General features: G+C 44.8%; 1 long non-coding RNA gene across 1 annotated transcript in view; it reads left to right on the top strand.

The window, feature by feature from the left end:
• LOC128314010 (uncharacterized) overlaps positions 1–10,944 on the top strand; it is a 38,248-nt gene extending 27,304 nt beyond the window's left edge. Inside the window, exon 5 of the long non-coding RNA XR_008295291.1 lies at positions 10,496–10,944. This is a non-coding gene — a long non-coding RNA (uncharacterized LOC128314010). The remainder of the gene's footprint in view (positions 1–10,495) is intronic.
• Positions 10,945–20,175: the final 9,231 nt, after the last annotated feature.

Below are 20,175 nucleotides of genomic sequence, written 5' to 3'. Positions count from 1 at the left end.
ATCACAGTGGGGGTTAGGATTTCAACATGTGAATTTGGGGGGACACATTTAGTAATAATTGGTTTCATGTAAATGTAAAGCTTTAAAAAATGTTTATTTTGAGAGAGGGTGCGTGCGCACACTAGTGGGGGAGGGGCGGAGAGCGAGGGATTCAGCAGATGGCGGCTCTCGCATTCTGGAAGCATTCCCTTCGGTAGCATTTGTGTCGTTGTGGTTTCTAGTTCCCCTCTTCCATCACTGCCCTCTCCCTCCCTCTTCTTTCCCCTTCATACTTCCAAACAGGGTGTTCCTCTGTGCACCAGGTCTCCCCATCCCTGCCACCCGTCCGCTCTCTCTGGGTCACCTTTTACTTCCCCCACAGTGTCAATGTCATCTTTGGGTTGATGGCTTCACAGTGTTATCTCCACCCAACCCCTTGGTCATATCTGACTCCCCCTTTCTCACTGTGCCTCTGAAACACACTTCCCTCCTTCCTACCTCGGGGACTTTAGACTTGCGTTATCCAGCATAAGCAAGGGCCCTGCCAGTCATTCTCAATCACATACCCTATTTATTGTCCTTGTAGTATTTGCTGCAAGTTATCAACATTTTGCGTATTTATTTGTTACTTTGTTGTTTGCCTCCTTCAGTAGGAGGCAATCACCTGGAGTGCAGGACCATATCTTCCGTTCTCCCAAGTATCCAGCATGGTGCCAGGCACATAGCAGGTGCCACTACATTTTTGTTGGATAGATGAATATGATTCTTTTGGCTTCTTAAGCTAAGAGTCCCCTCACACTCTTCTCTGGTGATTGAGTCTAGAGCATAGAGTCTGGAATACCTCAAAAAAATGGATAGTTAACAGAGCTTTTGATGTCTCCCTGAAGGATCAAAGCTTCAAGGGAATTTGGGAGAACTGGGTGGGAGTAATTCCCAGTCTACTTCTCTGAAGAGTTCCCTAAATGCCAATTCTGACCCATTGTATTTTTCCAAAAATAGCCATTAAAACACCTCCCATTCCACATACTCTTCTTGAAATGTGGCTTTGATACTCCTCCTATTGAGAGGTAGCATCTCTATTCCCTCCCCTTGAACCCTGATGGGCTTATAATTTTAGCAATGACATTGTGTCTTAAAAACTCCCTTGAAGAAATAAGCAAATATGAAACAAGGCTACATCATAAAAGGCACTACAGCTTTGGGGCAGCTGGGTGGCTGAGTCAGTTAAGCGCCCAACTCTTGATATTGGCTCAGGTCATGATCTCAAAGTTTTGTGAGTTCAAGCCCTGCATCACACTCTGCACTGGCAGCATGAAGCCTGCTTGGGATTCTCTCTCTCTCTCTCTCTCTCTCTCTCTCTCTCTGCCCCTCCCCCACTTGAGCTGCCTCTCAAAATAAATAAACTTTTTTTTTTAGTCTTTTCATGCTTATTTATTTTTGAGAGAGAGACAGAGGGCAAGTAGGGGGGGAGCAGAGAGAGAGGGAGACACAGAATTTGAAGCAGGCTCCAGGCTCCAGGGTCAGAGTTGTTAGCACAGAGCCTGTTGTGGGGCTTGCACTCACGAACTGAGAGATCATACCCTGAGCTGAAGTCAGCTGTTCAAACGACTGAGCCACCCAGGTGCCCCTAAATAAACTTTAAAAAAAAAAAAAGCAATACATCTTTCATCTAGTTCTCTGGGAATGCTTGCTCTTAAAACGTAGCTGCCAATCTACAAGAATGCTCAAGCAGCCACATGGAGAGGCCGTTAATAGATGCTCTGGCCAACAGCCTCAGATGCAGTAGCAGAGGAAAGCCAATGTCGGCCACCAGATGTGTGAGGAAGCCTGACAGATGATCCCATTCCCCCAGTTATCATACCCAGCCTTGGAGTCTTCCTAATTGAGGTCCCAATAATATAACAGAGGTAAGCCATCCCCAAATCTCCCCTGTCCAAATTCCTGATCTACAAAAATCTGTGAGCATTATAAAACAGGTATTTTTGTTTGTTTGTTTCTTTGTTTGTTTATTATTTAAGTCCACGTTAGTTGACATATATTGCAATAATGGTTTCAGGAGTAGAACCCAGTGATTCATCACTTACATACAACACCCAGTGCTCATCACAAAAAGTGCCCTCCTTAATGCCCTTCCCATCTAGCCCATCCCCCCACTCAACACCCCACCAGCAACCCTCAGTTTGTTCTCTGTATGTCTCTTACGGTTTGCCTTTGTCTCTGTTTTTATCTTATTTTTCCTTCCCTTCACCTGTGTTCGTCTGTTTTGTTTCTTAAATTCCACATATGAGCGAAATCATATGATGTTTGTCTTTCTCTGACTGACTTATTTCGCTTAGCATAATACACTCTAGTTCCATCCACGTTGTTGCAAATGGGCGAAATTTCCTTCTTTTTGATTGCCGAGTACTATTGCATTGTATAAATATACCACATTTGCTTTATCCGTGTGTCAGTCAATGGACATTTGGGCTCTTTCCATACTTTGGCTACTGTTGATAGTGCTGCTATAAATATGGGGGGGGGGCAGTGTGCCCCTTCAAATCAGCATTCCTGTATCCTCTGGATAAATACCTAGTAGTGCCATTGCTGGTCGTAGGGTAGTTCTATTTTTAATTTTTTGAGGAACCTCCAATCTGTTTTCCAGAGTTTCTGCACCAGTTTGCATTCCCAGCAACAATGCAAAAGGGTTCCTCTTTCTCCACGTCCTGACCAGTATCTGTTGGTTCCTGAGTTGTTACTTTTAGCCATTCTGACAGGTGGGAGGTGGTGTCTCATTGTGGCTTTGATTTGTATTTCCCTGATGATGAGTGATGTCGAGCATCCTTTCGTGTGTCTGGATGTATTCTTTGAAAAATTGTTTGTTCATGTCTTTTGCCTATTTCTTCACCTGATTTGTTTTTTGGAGGTTAAGTTTGGTAAGTTCTTTATAGCTTTTGGATACTAACCCTTTATTTTTATTCATATGAAATTTACTGTCCAGTTGGTTTCCATACAACACCCAGTGCTCATCCCAACAGGTGCCCTCCTCAATACCCATCACCCACCCTCCCCTCCCTCCCACCCCCCATCAACCCTCAGTTTATTCTCAGTTTTTAAGAGTCTATTATGGTTTGGCTCCCTCCCTCTCTGACCATTTTTTTTCCTTCCCCTCCCCCATGGTCTTCTGGTAAGTTTCTTAGGATCCACATAAGAGTGAAACCATGTGGTATCTGTCTTTATCCGGCATGTATTTGCAAATCTCTTCTCCCATTCCTTGAGTTGCCTTTTAGTCTTGTTGACTGAATAAAACAGTTTTTGGACTTTATTTCTTTTTCAATGTTTATTTACTTTTGAGAGAGAGAGAGACAGAGTACAAGTCGGGGAGGGGCAGAGAGAGGCACAGAATCTGAAGCGCCTCCAGGCTCTGAGCTGTCAGCACCAAGCCCAACGCAGGGCTCCAACTCACCAACTGCGAGATCATGACCTGAGCCAAAGTCGGCCGCTTAACCGACTGAGCCACCCAGGAGCCCCTGAATGAAACAGGTTTTCGAGGCCATTATGTTTTAGGGTTTTGTTAGCAGCGATGGCCACTGGAACACTGATATTCTTTGTTGTTAGTTATAAAATGATCCCTAACCTCTGTCAATTGGACAAGTGGCAATATTGATACAGTTGTGAAAATCTGCACACAAGGGTTCTTTCTGTCTGGCGACGTGAACCGTTCTTTCACTTCCGTGTAAAGGCAATGTGCTGTGGTGTGCCAGGGGCAGTTCATACTGGCTTATGAGCCTGTGCTACCTTCCAGACTGGCCACAGTGGAAATGCTTACGCCATAGGAATTGGCAAGCACTACAAATTAGGGCTTTTTGCTCCCCCTCCGGAGCAATGGCTTAGCAGCACACCATTAGAAATGTGCTGCTGCATTTTTTTTTTGATAATAATATTTCCACCTGATTGCAAGAAATAATAATAATAATAATAAGTTTGACTTCATCGGCACTTTTTCTCCCAAGGCTGCTCTTATAAGCCTGTGATGTTCTAAGAGCTGCTCGTGAGACTGAAACTTGTAGTTCGGCTCCCCGACTCTAATATTCTCTGCAAGGACTTCCACAAGGGCTGTTCCATCCCTACGGTGTACCTGACACGTGGTTACAGACAGAGGCGGAGCGAGCCCAGAGGTTCTGGGAGGGGCTGGATGCCCCGTGATGCCCTAGGACGCAGGGGTTTTCCTCCGCCCACTCAATGTGTTCATAGAAAGCTCTCCTGCTAACCACAGCCAAGCCACTCAAAGCGTGGCCACTGCTGCAGGTTCAGATGGTAAGGCACAACAGGGGCCTTCCATCCCACCTCTGTGGTGGCTAAGGACCACACACGGGACCGAGACGCGCACAAAAGGATGAATCAGGCCCGTGAATTGAGCCTTTGATAAAGGCTTGTGGAATTGCATTATTAAGTCAAATCTCCCAGTGCGTAAGTGGTACTTTCTGGTGCCACTTTAATAAATTACATCTCTGATATGTTATTTGCATAGCTGTTAACTATCTTCGTCATCAGGATAGGAAACTGGGCCGGAGGAATGAAGCGTCAATCCCTGCGTATGACTAACACAGTGGGAATGTTAGAAGTAAAACCAAGTTTTAATTCATTCAAACAAGAGTTTGAGAAGGAAAAACTTTCAACTCTTGTGTCGTGTGCCCTTCTACACTCATATCGGCAATTCTGTTTCTTATAGCTGACCCTACAGGTATATTTATACCGGACAAAATAACAAAGAGGTGCTCATCGAGGTATTGTTTGGGCTCATCAATAGGTTACTCCTTTAAAATGTGGCAACCCATGTAATGCTCTATTGAAAGAAAAGCTTTTCTAGAAGTAGGTATGCCTGTATGTATTTATATAGGAGCATCTCTAAAATACCTTCAGTGACAAAAATCAAGGCAGTGCAGTCTGTAATAATGTTGCAAATTACCTAAAAAATATATTCTTGTATGTGAGCATGTGCATGAAAAATGTCCGAAAGGAAGCAGAAAAACTGGTGGAGGGAGTTAGGTCAAAAGGACAAGATGTTTGGGGTGGAAAAAACCCGACTTTGCATTTATATGGTTTTGTTCTATTTGAATTTTTTTTTTTTTTACCATATGCATCTATCCTAAAGCTTAAGAAATCACATCAATGTCTCAGTAATAGCTTAATATAACTTAATAAAATCATGTAAGATGCTTGAAGTCCTTCTAGACAATTTTGTCCTGTTCATTTTTATTGTGCCTTCAGTTAGTATCCGTTACTCAGCTGTGCCTGTTTAGATTCACTCCAACCCCAAGCAGTAAACCAGAACCATTCTTCCAAAAAGGGCAAGTCTGTTTTGCCTGCTTATCATGGTATCTCACAGCACTTAGAACAGTACCTCGTGCACAGCGAAGGCAAATAAATAATGAAAATATATAGTATGGCAGACGGTGGCTAGTGCTGTGAAGAAAATTGAGCGGAGGTTGGGAGGAATAAAGTATAAGTTTTTAAAAGGTGATTGGAGGAAGTTTTATCGATAAGTTGATATTTGAGTAAAGACAGTGGATTGAGTAAAGCAAGGCATGAGACTATTGGAAGTAAGAGATTTCTAAACAGAAGAGTGGCAAGTGCAAGGGTCTGAGGTAGGAGAGGTTGATCAAATAATATGCTGAACTTCTTTCAAATTTTACATTCATGTGTACGAGATGACTTTAAAACTTAATGAATGAATATGAATACAATAGATTTTATGTATTTCATCATTTCTTTAATTCTCAGAGTTAAACACACTAACCAAGTAAATAGTTTTGTTATTTCAAGCACATGGAGATTACTGTTCTCAGGGGATTAGAGCTGAGGTTACTATCTCAAGAGAATTGGGGTGACTCGAGAAATCCTGGGTGATTCCTGAGAACCAAAGCTGCCTATTAACAAGTTGCAGCTATGCAGGGCAGTTTTGCAAACGACCCTGAGCCACAAGATTTGAGCACCCTTTTATGGACATTATCCCAGTAAGGACACCCGGTCCACACTGGTGTAATGGAGTAATCTCTTAGCTCCTACCTGGATTCAGGTTCACATTGCCTAATTCTCAAGTCTGATTTGGGTCTGCAGCCCCATGGACTGGGATCAGTAAACTGTATTTCACCTTCCATAAGATGGTTTCCCAACTCATCTAGATCTTTGTGAGTCTCCTCCTTCTTGTGCTCCTCGCTTCAACAGTGATGTTCCCGGCGTCTCTTGGACTCTTTTCCTTCTCTCCCTGGCAACGGCTCTCGATTAAATGCTCATAGCATTCTTCCTATATTAATCCACTGGGAGAAGTGAGACAATTTCCACCCCATCCCCACCACCACTGTCAACATAACTCATGAGTAATGTCACCTGCTCAGCGTTAAACAGAAAAGTCAGTAACGCAGAGAATAATATTAACCATATATAGAAGAAAATAGAGAGATGGCGCATAAATACAAAACTAAAGCTGTTTGTGTCTGTCCAAGCCCAATCAACTGGCTTGGGAGTACCTTCCCCTCCCAAAAGCACAACTGGAGATTTTTAACTAAGAAAGCCAAAATCTGAACTATCGCACTTTGTTCTTGCTGAAGAACGACTTGAATAGAAGGGTGTGGCTAGCAGGTGGCCTAAAGAAAGAGTAACAAGACAATGCCAATCTGTCCACGTGTCCAACACACAGACCAGAGGAGAGGGAACCCTTGTGGCCAGATCTGAGAGCTCTCTGCTGTGGTTCATACCCTGTTTTCCCACCCCCTTATCCCATAATCTGCCTGGAGTAAGCAGCCCAGAGCCCAGGTACTTAAGAAAAGAATCTCATCTTTTGCTATGTGGGCAAGAAAGAAAAAAATCGAAAAGGCACCAATGTCCCAGCCCCTACCTCAGCGCCTTCCTTATCTTGGCCCTCCAGTGGAACCCCTCCATGGGTGCAGGCATATGTCCCCTCAAACTGATCGTGGCTTCCTGCAAGCAGATGTAACGGGCTCTTCCAGGACCATAAATCATCAACTTGAGATTCTGTCACTTCCAAGGAGAGCAAAAGGAAGAGGCTGGGATCTCGAGACTGTTAACTCAAGAATCAAACCTCCTACGCTCAAATCCCAGCTCATCCACTGACTGGTTATATGCCTTCAGCAAATTACCTGCCTCACGGTACCTCATTTTTCTGGTCTGTCAACTGGGGATAAGTAGAGCATCTAACTCACAGGGTTTTAAGCATCCAATGAGTTAATATATTTGAAGCGTGTCGAACAGTGCCTGGCTCGGAGTTAAAGTCTCACTATCCTCCTAATGGGCAGGGAGGAGCAGGAGAAATACTACAAATCTCAGCAGTCCTGGGCTCAGAACATTCATTGTGCCTCTCCTAATTTCTGCTCATTAGAGCAGAGCTTGCCTCCTCACTGATTCTTTTCCCCCCACGGCAATTACATCAGAAGCATGGTGCTTCTCTCTCTGGTTATTTTTTTCTAAGACCCAAGCAGAAGAAAGGAATCAAAGAACGACTCGCTCAACTGCTTTATCTTCCTCAGGGTAAAAAGTTTAATAAATTAGAACATTCTTCCAGCTGGTTCCTGTGGAGAGTACAAAGTTACCTTTTGAATGATGATCTATTTTGAGCTAAATATTTCTATCTAAATGCTGAACATTTCTGCAGCCTGGTGTCTTCTAGGTTGGTTGTTTGCTATTTCGTTTTTATAAGGGAGCAAAAACCATCTGTAGAAAATAATTCTCATGTATAGACAGAAACTGCTTCATTATTTTCACCCCAACCTCAAGTTTAGCTAAAAGCACAAACAACACTTTAAGACACAGCCTCAAACAGTGCCTAGAAACTTGTATGTGATTGTTCTGGACCAACAGTTCAAAAAGAATCATTAACCTCACTTCTCTGTCATGGGTTTTATACTCACCAAACAGCCCTCTGATTATAATGTGTCTTACACTGATTTGTCCTCAGACAGAGAACATACTGAGCAGTGAACTTAAGTCTTTGGGAGAACTTAGTGGTCCTATTTCTCACTCTAAATTAATGAACTGACGTGTTGGTCATACATCAATCACTTGTGAGTTAGATGTATACAAAACAGCCCCTAAAACACCGGTTAGTTCTGCGGGGCCCGGCAAAGTAGAGTTCTTCATCCTCTGAAGCTTCTAGAATGCCATGGCCACGTTCAATTTTGATTGTCATTTTGTAAGCCCTAATGGAGATCCACCTGGTTTACCTTTATAACATCTCCATTTGGTTCTTAGTTCCTGTAGCGACTACCATAGCTACATCTCCTGCTGTGGCCTCTATCTGCCAGGGAACCCTAACTGAATCCCACAGACATGTCAAGGCTCAACATTCTTAAGATATAGTATGTAGTCTTGTCCTGCAATCCCACTCTTCCTTCTGCCCCTAAGGGTGCTGGGAGATTATGGAAGGGCTTTAAGCAGAGAAGTAGCATGATTTGGTTTGCATTTCTATAAAATTTCTTTACCTGGTGTAGAGAATATATTGTTAGAGGGCAGGAGTGGGTACAGGGATGCCAGTTGAGAGCCATTTCTATCATCTAATTAGCAACAATGTTGACTGAGTTCTTTCCATCGGAGATGAAGAAAAGGGGACAATTCAAGAAACATTTACAAGGTGTACTTATGATGATTGGATGTGAAAGGTGGGACAGATGGAAGTACCAGAGATGACTCCCTGGTTTCTGGTGGATGGTGGGATTGTATACTAAGAAAAGCAGCAGGTCTGTGGAGAAGGATCATAATTTCTGTTTTGGACATGTTGCATTTGACATATCTCTGAGGTATCTGAAGGAAAAATACCAGGTAGGGAATTGAACTTCAGGTTGGAGCTCAGCTGGGAGAAATGGGTCAAAGATGCAAATTTAGGGGGCACCTGGGTGGCTCAATCTGTTGAGTGTCAGACTCTTGATTTTGGCTCAGGTCATGATCTCACAGTTCCTGAGTTTGAGCCCCACATCGGGCTCCAAGCCGACAGGGCGGAGCCTGCTTAAGAGTTTCTCTCTCCCTCTCCCTCTGCTGCTCCCCTGCTCTCTCTCTCAAAATAAGTCAACAAACTTTCTTTTTAAAGATGCATATTTAGAAGTCATCAGCATATTGATAGTGCTCGTATTTGTGAGCTTGCATAGGGTCACCAAGGTAATGAGTGGAGAATGAGAAGAGAGAGAGAGAGAGAGAAATTAGGACGGATTCTAATACAAGAAGTCAGATTGATCTGTAGGATTTGGCAGAGGAATCTGAGAAGCAATTTTCAGAGATGTGGGAAGAGAACCAACAGGGGACGATATCAAGTAAAGGGAGTGCTCCAGGGAGGAGGGTGTGGCTGCCTGTGTGGGCTGCTGCTGAGAGGTCAAAAAGTTTCTATAGTCTTTCTGTTGGGAAAAGTTCTATGATAGGATTGGAAAACACTTATTAAAAGAAACAACAACAATAACAAAAACCTCTCTGGACAGCCCTAGGTTATGTTTTGAAATGCAATGTAAATCCTAGTTACATATAATAAAGCAACTTTTCAAAAATGATTTCTGCAGCACCAAAATAAGGAATTGAAAAAAACAAAAAACAAAAAAAACAACCCTCACATAATTGTTCATCCAGAAAGTTGGTCACTGCGATGTCACACATTTCAATGTTTCCAAATATCTCAGTGTTTGGCATCATATAAACGAAATGGGCAGATGTTTGACAGTCTTTTTTTTTTTTTCCATGAAACATCCCGATATTTAGCATCATGTGCAAAACAACCCAAAACTTTCCACAGCACGCTGACCCACATTCCCTTCCTTTTAGCATAAAACCAGAGGGTTGCGCCTTGATCTTTTGGGTTAACGCACTGTTGGTTTCTTAAATCACTTAGAACACCATTTGTCAATGTTCCCAGACTCACAGATGAACCATCACATGTGTTTCCTCCCACCGTGAAGCCAAATCCAGATCAATTTTGAGTCAGCCACACACGCCCTCTGAGGTCGCCATATCAGGCCTCGCTTGTTTCCAAGGTGATGAAGCTGTGCAGTTAGTTACTATTCCAAAGCACACGGCTAGATTCCCATCACTATGATATATTCCATTTTCTATTCAATTTCATCCCCAGGAGAAAACTCAAGGGTTATATGGAATTGCACACTTAGACTTGCCCTTCTGTCAAACATTAATAGGATCATGGAATCATAATGCAGAGGGAGGCCTGGGGAACTCACAGGGTCAATACACTCCCCTTCAGCGGGAGAACATCTCACCTGACCCTGAGGAACTAAGGAATCCTTGTATTTAACGTTTATTTTTGAGACAGAGAGAGACAGAGCATGAACGGGGGAGGGTCAGAGAGAGGGAGACACAGAATCTGAAACAGGCTCCAGGCTCTGAGCTGTCAGCACAGAGCCCGACGCGGGGCTTGAACTCACGGACCGCGAGATCATGACCTGAGCTGAAGTCGGCCGCTTAACCGACGGAGCCACCCAGGCGCCCCCGGAATCCTTGTATTTAAAAGAGCTGTTTTCCCTTTCAGAAGAGAAGATTCTACAACCTCTGGCAAACAGTTCTCTGTGCTTAGCAACCTCTACCCTGTGAGAATCCTAGGTGCCATGTCAAAGCGACCATTGCAGTTGAAGACTGCTAACCAAAGATAGAATGGGAAGAAAATGACCTAATTTACCTCGAGATGACTCCGTATAATACTTTGAATTCTGGAAAACATCATGGAACAGTGAAGGCATCAAAGCACAGCCAGTTCACCATGTAATGTTTTCCACATTATATTACTCACGCCTGGAAGAGTCCAGAGGTCACTTGGGTCAACTCTTGAGAGGCTGTGGGAATTAACCACTGTCACTCATGGTACCCTTTTTCCAGACTTCTTCCAGTAAGTAAATCTCCCAGTGGGATGAAACTTAATTATTTGGACCATGTCTGCTCTGTTACGTATTCTGCCTTGCCCATGATGAATGCTTTAATAAAACTGTAAGTCTCTTTTTTTAAAACAAGGTGAACATCTTTGAGAATTTTCTGGTTTCCTCCAAGGGCTTAGAACACTCACAGCCCCTGTGTTCGGTCACCCTTTCAGCAACATTTGCTGAATGCCTGCTGTGTGCCAGACTCAGTATCCAATGCTAGGCACAGAAGTATCTGTTGTAGTAACGCTCACCACATGTGAAGCCCTGTTTTAGACCGTGAAGGTTCAGGGGTGAGCAGAATAGCCTAGCCTTCGTGGAGCTCGTAATTTACAGGTGGAAAAAGGGAATGATCAAGGAACCACCAAACCAAATGCAAAATCACCTCTTCATTAAGACCCTCTGAAGGCATAAATAGGGAGATCCATCTAGTCAGGAAGGAAATAATTATTGACAGGTGATATGATGATGACCAAGTAGGTAAAGATGGGCCAGGAAGAGTATTCCAGATAGAGAAACCAGCATATGCAAATGCTCTAGGCTGGGAGAGGAAGCACAGTTGGTCATCTGAGGAGGTAACGAAGGCCGGTGCGGTTGGAGCACAGAGAGTGGAGAGAGAATGGGGTAGGGGTGGCTGTGATGACACGTGACTGGAGGTTTGGTACCATTCTGGTCTCTGTCCTAAGAGCAACAGGAAGCTATTACAATCCTTTAGGCTGTGGAGGCGGTGACACCACCAGGCTTGTCCTTCAGGAAGAGTACGGTGACTCGATGGGACAGAGGGAAATGGATGTGCAGAGCCATTTGGAGGCTAGCCTAGAGAGGAGGAAGAAAGGACTGACGTGATGGCAGTGGAGTTGGAGACAAGTCGAAGATTTCAGGGCACCTCTAACAAGCAGAAACGACAGGACTTGGTGAGGCATTGATAAGCAGTTAAGGGAGAGAGAGTTTTCAAGGAGGACCCCTAGATCTCTGGGTGGCGAGTAGGATACATGCTGGTACTCTTCACCGGGATGAGGGATGGGAGCATCATGGCAGGGGTGAGGGTGGGGGAGGTGATCATGAGCTAAGTTTTGTATACCTTTAATTGGAAGTGCTTTTGAAACATTCAAAGAAAGATGCCAAAGAGATAGTAAGGTGGTCAGGCGTGAGGCACGGAGGAGGTGTCAGAGCTGGAGATTCATGTTAGAAGTCCCAGCTGAAACCATAGGCCAAGGGAGAGAATGCAACGGAAGAGGAGAAGGGGGCCTAGGGACACAGCTGAGACCTTCGGTGAAGACCGAGGGGGAAGCCCGCGTGGGAGACAAAGCAGATGTGATTAGAGGGATGGGAAGAAAATTAGGGAGTGTGATACCAAGGGAAGAGCCTGTCCAAGAAGACATGACAAGTTAACAGTGTCTAGGGAAACGAAAACCTACCCAGAGTAGAAAGGAAACAGAGGTTGTAAACAGAGATAATGCTTTCCGAAAATGTGCTGTGTGAGGAGTGGCAGTTGATAAGAGAAAACATGGCGGTAAACAGGCTAAACAGGATGGGGATTTTCTCTTTCCTTTTCTTTCTTTCTTTCTTTCTTTCTTTCTTTCTTTCTTTCTTTCTTTCTTTCTTTTCCTTCCTTCCTTCCTTCCTTCCTTCCTTCCTTCCTTCCTTCCTTCCTTCCTTCCTTCCTTCCTTTTTTTAAGTAGGCTTCACACCCAGGATGGGACCCAACATAAGCTTTAACTCATAACCCTAAGATCAAGACCTGAGCTGAGATTGAGTCAGCCACATAGCTGCCTGAGCCACCCAGGTGCCCTGGTCTTTCTCTTTTTCAACATGAGAGAGATGAGTGTATTTCAATGTCAGTGGAGAGACCCATGAGAGGTTGAAGAGACCACAGATAGAAGGAGCAAGCAATAGAGAACAATTTCTGAGACGGCTAGAGGGGATAGAAGCCTTAAGTGGAAAGACTATATTTTGAAGGTAGTCATTGTGGGTGTTGACAAGGTCAGGTTCTTAGACTATAAAAAAAACAATGACCACATTACCAGAGCAAGTAGCATTGTTGCCAGCGTCAGGGAATCCCAAAGATACTGTCAGTTGATCTTGTCCTTGCCATGCTGAGGACAGCCGGTCTGGTCAGGGCATTGTCTACTGGTCTACCCAGGACGGTGGTTGCCTGAGCCTGAGCTTTGCTCAACAACCCCAGGCAGCCCAAAAAATAGAGCAATCTTCTCATTCTGTGGTTCATGATACTTGTAAACATATCTCACAGAAGTCTCCAGGGATCCAGACATAGTTCTGGAAAAAAAAATAATAAATAAAATAAAATAAAATAAAATAAGGGAACAAGGTAAGTACACCAATAGGTGTTACATAAAAGGTCTGGGAGGTCAAAGAGGTAAGGAGAACTCCCTCAGCCTGGCTTTGGATTTGAGAAAGGTTATCGCATGGTTTCCAAACTGTCTAGTTCCTTTTTAATTCTTGGATACGGCTGGTAGCTGCTTAAAGGCATGGGTTGTGCCCCATGTGTGTGTTCACAATGCCCAGTGCTGTACCTGATACAGAGCAGTTGATGGACCAGGACAGATTCATCACAGGGAGTAGAAAGAAGGTAGAGACAGAAATGAGGCTGGAAAGACAAGTGTCACGTCGACGTGTTTGCCTGTATTCCATGAGTCAGGCGGTAGTGATGAAAGTTAAGTGCCGTGCTGTCGGGCGATAGCAGCAGATCTATCCAGACCCATTTCAGGGTGGTTTCACTTAAAGATGTGCAAATAGAAGTCTTTGTGAGGCTAAGGAACAGACCAGGAGACAGAAACGAGAGTGGGAAGGTTGGAACTGGCAGTCATAGATTTGCATCTGGGAATTGCCGATTGCATTTGGAGCAGGTGGAAAATGAAGGCAGGGTTGGGGTAGAAAGGATGAATGTGGGCAAATACTAGGGTCCTTGTTGGACCAGGGGAGGAGCCAAGATGTCTGTAATGTCCACTCCTCAGAAGTGGGGTCCAGGGAGTGGGAAGGGAGCCTCCGAGAAGCAAGGTTTCTGCCCTTCCCCTGTCTGTCTGTGAACTCTATTCCTTCCTTCAATCTCAACAAATGTCTTTTTCTTTTTGTTTTTTTACGGAAGAAAGTTTATTCTATTTTAAAGTTTTTATTTTAATTCCAGTTAGTTAATAAATTAATCATCAACATTAATATATATAAACTAATAAACAGTGTTATATTAGTTTCAGGGGTACAATATAGTGATTCACACTTCCATACATCACCTGGTGCTGATCACAACAAGAGCACTCCTGAACCCACACCATCTACTTAATCAACCTACATCTTCTAGTCTGTGAACCCTTTCCCTGTCACTTCACCCTCCTTCCCCCGCCCCTCCCACGCTGCTCAGGTTGTATTGTTCACTCACGTCCACTGGCTCTAACAGCATTTTGTACTGCAAACAGCATTTGTTTCTAGACCGAACCGCACACACGTCTGTCATAACGTTCATTACATCGTGTTGAGGATTAGGGTTTACTTGCCTGGGTCTCCCACTAATGACTGTCAGGATTCAAAGGCAGGATCTCTCTCTCTCTTATGTGGACCAGATCCCACAGGATCCCCAAGTCAGTATCATTTTGAGGAGTGAGTGAGTGCATGGCATTTGCGTGGAGAGAGTCAAGAGCATTTGGACGGTCATACATGGAACCCAAGAGAGCTCACAAAGAGAGATATGGACTTGGAAGCTGACTGCAGAGCAAGATGATAACGCCCAACGCTTCTCACACACCAGGCACAAGCTCTGCAAGGTAGCTTCTCCATCCTCCCAAAGCCCGAAGTATGCCCGAGATACAAGCAAGGGATCTGTCCCTTAGAGAGTTTACTTGCCCCAGATCACAAACCTAGAAAGTGATGGAGGGACAGTTTAAACTTGGGCAGTCTGGCCAGCATCAGTCTTACCCATTATACAGACTATCCTGCGTCCTACATGAGACTCCTTCAAAGGCAGTGTGATGGGCTCAATTGTGTGCCTTCTAATCCATAGACCGAAGCCTAACCCCCAGCACCCCAGAATGTGACTATATTTAGAGATAAGGTCTTTAGAGAAATAATTCAGTTAAAATGAGGCCATTAGGGTAGACCTTAATCCAATCAGACAGGTGTCCTTATAAAAAGAGGAAATTTGGACACAGAAAGAGACACCAGGAATGTGCGTGCACAGAATGACCATGTGAGGGCACAGAGAGAAGGTGGCCATGTGCAAGCCAACGAGAGAGACCTCTGGAAAAACCAAACTCAACACCACTGTGATCCGGGTCTTGTAGCCTCCAGAACTGTAAGAAATTCCTGTTCTTTAAGCCACTTGGTCTGTGGTACATTATTATAACAGTTCTAGCAGATTTTTTTAATGTTTTTATTTCTTTTTGAGAGAGAGTGTGTGAGCAGGGGAGGGGCAGAGAGAGAGGGGGACAGAGGATCCGAATCGGGCTCTGTGCTGACTGCAGAGAGGCTGATGTGGGGCTTTAACTCATGAACCGTGAGATCATGACCTGAGCCAAAGTCAGACGCTCAACAGAATGAGCCACTCAGGTGACCCTGACAAGTCTAGCATATTAATGCAGGCGGTCAGAGCTGTGGAAGATTGGGTCACTGAAGGAAAGTGTCAAAATGTGAAGAGGACAGACAGCCAGCCTTTCCAAGTCTAGATCATTAGTATGATGACGAATGGGTGACCTGGCCATAATTCCTAGGAGGTGTGGCTATCCTCAGTGTCCTGAGTCCCGGGTTTCATTGTACTTTTGAATTTCCACAGCACTTTTCCAGAGGTCTTTCCCCACCCTGTCTCACTTTTCGGCCACCCCTGGCGATTGGAGGGGTAACCGTGGGTATACCGTGGGGTGTCTGATCTTAAACTCCAGAGCTCACACCGGGAACTGTAGGCTCAGAGTCTTAAGAAGCCTCCCAGGCCAGACCACTGTCTCTGCTGTCCCTTATCCAAGCCGATGTCGTTTATACTTTAATGAGATTATTTTCCAACTCAACCGTTTATCTTTAGTTTCCTTTATCTCTTGGCCATCTGGTCCCCTTATGCTTGCTCGTAAGGCTAGTGGCTTTCTTTGTCCAAGTAGATTTGTCAATAGTTGATAATTTTTCTTGTCATGATCATAATATTTATTTTTCATATCAGACAAACTCTTCTGGAGACTTGGAAGGAAGAGATTTCCACCCCACCCCATATCTCTCTTTAACCTGAAATTTTTGCTTCTGGAACACGTGGTTTATAAATAAGGTATTAAATAAAAGTGAATAGGGTGCCTGCGTGGTTCAGTCAGTTGAGCATCTGACTCTTGACCTTGACTCAGGTCGTGATGCCAGGGTCGTGGGATTGAGCTCCACTTCAGTCTCCATGCTGATCATGGATCCTGCTTGAGATTCTCTCTCTCTCTCCCTCAGCCCCTTTCACTTTCTTTCTCTTTAAATAACTCACTCTTTCTCTTTTACTAAATAACTAAATAAATAAATAAGAATGAGCAAAACTTCCCAGACCAACATATCTTCCCATTCTATTTGCTTCTGGATAACCTAAACTAGTATTTCATTTCAAGAGCTTATCTTAGATCTGGGCTGGCCTCACAGCAAAAGGTCCAGAAGGTTTACACTCACAGAAAGTGTGGCCCAGCTTCCCTCCAAACTGAAACTCAAACCCAGGCAAATCCCATGCCCGGGAGATTTAAATGTTTGTCTTTCTCAATCTGTATTGCTTCAAGTTCTTATTCTTAAAGCTACTTATCTTCTGGTTGTTCCAAACCCTCAGCCCCTCCCAATTACTTGTGACCTTGTTAATTACTAATCTGTGTCTTCCATCAGTAAAATTGATGCTCTTACTTACCATCAGATTAGTTTGAGGTCCCCCCCCCCCCCCCCCGGTTAAGGGCTTTGATATTCCTGTCCCACTCTAGTGACAACAGCACCGTGCACCTGTCGGGAGCACTGTGGGGCTCTGAGGGGCCCTCTAAAGGAGGCTAGGCTTGGTAGGAAACCAGCTCTGCCCTGGGGGCCCGGAACCTGATAAACTGCCCTCTCCTGACCTCGAAAGCTTCATTAGGCCAGGCCCCGCCTCTGGCTCGTTCTCCATCCTGTCCCTGGCATCCAGCCACTGCCTGGCACACCGTGAGTGCCCAATAAATAAATGGATCAGTGGCCTTATTTTCTAACACACCGACACAGGCAACAATATCAACAGCGACTGAAATGGGCATTATAGGTGAAATACAACATGAGAATGCTGTTCAATTCGTCTGAGAGAGAGAGATTAAAAAATCAGGGATATCTTGTGTTGGTATGCTTTGCAATTTCTAGAGGGCTTCAAGTCTCCTGCGAGATTGACACCAACAGACGAAGGAAGCCTCGCGAGAATTTTGTGAGGATTAAAGAGATCGTGTATGTAAAGCCCCCTGGCACAATGCCCGGGACGCCGGAAGAGCTTTTAAAAGAGTTGCGAGGCACCCTCTCTTCTAGTGACATGACGTTCAGGTCCAGAACCCAGGGTTTACATTTCCTGGCTTATGACACCATCCTCAGACAGACTTGATGTCTTTGGGGCAGCAGGAGCACCACCTTCAGAAGACCACGGATACTCCCCTGCCCCCATCTTACAGGGGGGAGGGAGGAGGGCGTTGCGCCCCAGGACCAAAGCCATCGATGCTCAGTGACTGGAAGTGGAGCCCGGGAACCAGGTACAGGTGACGGGCAAGACACCCCCTGTGTGGTTGCCACAAGGTCCTCATGCTGATTACCTGCTGGCGACTCTTGTACCAAATAAACCAAATGAGGCTCCTAAGACCCGAGGACTGACGTGGGAGCCCTCCTGTAACGGAGACACGGCTGCTCAGAGGGACCACGATTACCGTTCAAACCTCTCTTCCCGATAACAAACGCATCACTGAGTTACCATGAGCCCTTGTGCCAATGATAAGCAGCACTTGCGGCCCCCGTGGTTGAGGGGGCCTGAATCAGTGCATCATGTTGAGGTGCAGCCCGGGTTTTTGGCCTGCTCTGACCTTTTTCGAGATATCGGAGGAAAACGGAAGTAATTCAAGGAGCACCCATTTTCCATGGCCTTCCTTCTTGGGGCCATACTTAGTTCACCCTTTCTCCTCCGAGCTTGTCTCCTGCCATCCTTCGAGGCCGTGCCTGGCCCACCGGTCGGCCTTCCAGTTAGGTGATGTAGGTTCCGTCCACATTAAATGCGCACCCTGCTCCTCTGGTACCCACGGGTGGCCTGGGGCAAGGCGCCTGGGCTTGCTGAGGCTTAGTTTCCTCGACTGTAGGATGAAAAACTGAACGTACCTCACCGACCTTTACTGACGACTAAATGAGGTGGCATATGGGGACAAAAATGAATCGTCCCCACACAGAACTGACCAAGTAGGTTTCCTCACAGCTCTAAGGATAATAACATGGTAGAATGTCTGTTACTTACACATTCCGTCCGTTTTATCAATTTTTTAGATCTGGTTGCGTTGACACAATTTGTCCTTCTACTTTGCACATAGGCTATAATGGTCTGTTGACCTCCCGGAGATGTCGCGTTTACGTTGAAATGCCTCCCTGCCTTTGCCATTTGGTGTTCTTCTCATCACCCAGCTTTCCTCCACTCTAACTGAATGCTTAGCGCCCCCTCCTGCCTCACACCCCCGGGTCTCTCTACCTGGAAAGCTCTCCTCACTCCTGTCTCCACCCTGGGGCTGTTTCCCTTTCATTCACTGACACATATTCATTGCTCCAGATATTGGGGATGTGGCAGTGAACTAAACAGAGTCCCTGCTCTCATGGAGCTGGCATTCAGGGGGTAGGGGAGGGAAGAGCAGCTAATTAGTAAATAAATCTCTCATACGCCCATGGCTGGTAGAGCTTTAAGAAAGACTAGCAGGATAAGGGGATACTGTGATTCAGGTTTAGCTAGGAAGTGTTCTCCAAGGAAAGGGCCATCTGAACATAGTCCTGAAGGACACGTGGCAGGAATCTTGCAGAAAATCTGGGAAAAAGTATTCCAGGGAGAAGGAACAGCAAGTGCAAAGGGCCTGAGGCAGAGGAGGGCTAAAATATCCCTTCCTGAGAGAGCTTTCCTTGACACCCCAACTTAAATTGTCTCTCTCTCAGGACACACCATTTTCCTTGGAGTGTTTTTCTCCATTTGTGTGTTTTATATTAACATATGGAATTTAATTAGTCTCCCCCTCTGGATTATAAACCCCGTGATGGCAGGTGTCCTATCTGTTCCCATTTTCTTTTATTTGTGTATCCAGAATTCACCCTCTTGTCTGATATTTAAATAGTTTTTGAATGAATTGATACATTGAAAATGGTTATTAATGGCATTGGGCAGATCACTTACACAGTGTAATTTTTTTAAGTTTATTTATTTTGCGAGAGAGAGAGAGAGAGAGAGAGAGAGAGAGAGAACAAGTGGAGGAGGGGCAGAGAGAGGGAGAGAGAGGATCCCAAGCAGGCTCCATGCTGGCGGCACAGAGCCCAACGCAGCGCTCAGTCTCACGAACCAAGAGATCCTGACCTGGGCTGAAAACTGAGCCACTCAGGTACTCCTCACACAATGTAATTTTGCCTGGTGTGAGAATTTTCTTTTAGAAGTCAGTACATAGGGTGGGGTGAGGGGAGTTTCCCCTAAAGTACTGGCACTCTTCTTTCTTCCAGCTAATGAGCACAAATTGAGTATAATACACCCATTTCTGTTTTCCATGCAAGGAATTTTATGTTCAGTAAAGATAATTCAGTTCAGATTTGGCGTTGGCATATTTACCTGTGCTCGTTTTCTTGATGAGGTTGCACTTGTATTCTTTTATTAATTGGATTTCTCTTTTGTGTAATTTAATTAAGATACAAATTAAAAAGAGTGATATTTAGGTAGGGAAGGAAGGAAGAACAGAAGAGAGGGGAGAAGGAGAGAGGAAAGAAAGTATATTCCTCTTCAAGATATAGCTTGTCACTGCTTTGCAAGTTAGGATTGGAAATGTAGCTAGCTCATGCTTTCCATGTAACAATAGCTGCCGGTGAGTAGTACTTGACATTATCAGGATGGATGCTAAGTATTTTTACATGCATGTTCTCATTAAACTCACAACAGGCTCTAAAATAGATATCAATAGCCCCATCTTTTAGATGAGTAAATTAAGGCTCAGAGAAGTTAAATAACTTGGCCTTAACACAGAAGAAAGTAGAAATGAGCGCCTTCCAAAGGCTTGGAGAGGGCTGTCAGAATGAAATCCGAATTGTTTTCATCCCCGCCTCCCCTCGAGTTTCCTTTCAGCCT

The sequence above is a fragment of the Acinonyx jubatus genome, chromosome A1, assembly GCF_027475565.1.
Source record: "Acinonyx jubatus isolate Ajub_Pintada_27869175 chromosome A1, VMU_Ajub_asm_v1.0, whole genome shotgun sequence".
Taxonomy (NCBI): Eukaryota; Metazoa; Chordata; class Mammalia; order Carnivora; family Felidae; genus Acinonyx; species Acinonyx jubatus.
This window is presented reverse-complemented; position numbering and strand designations above follow the sequence as displayed.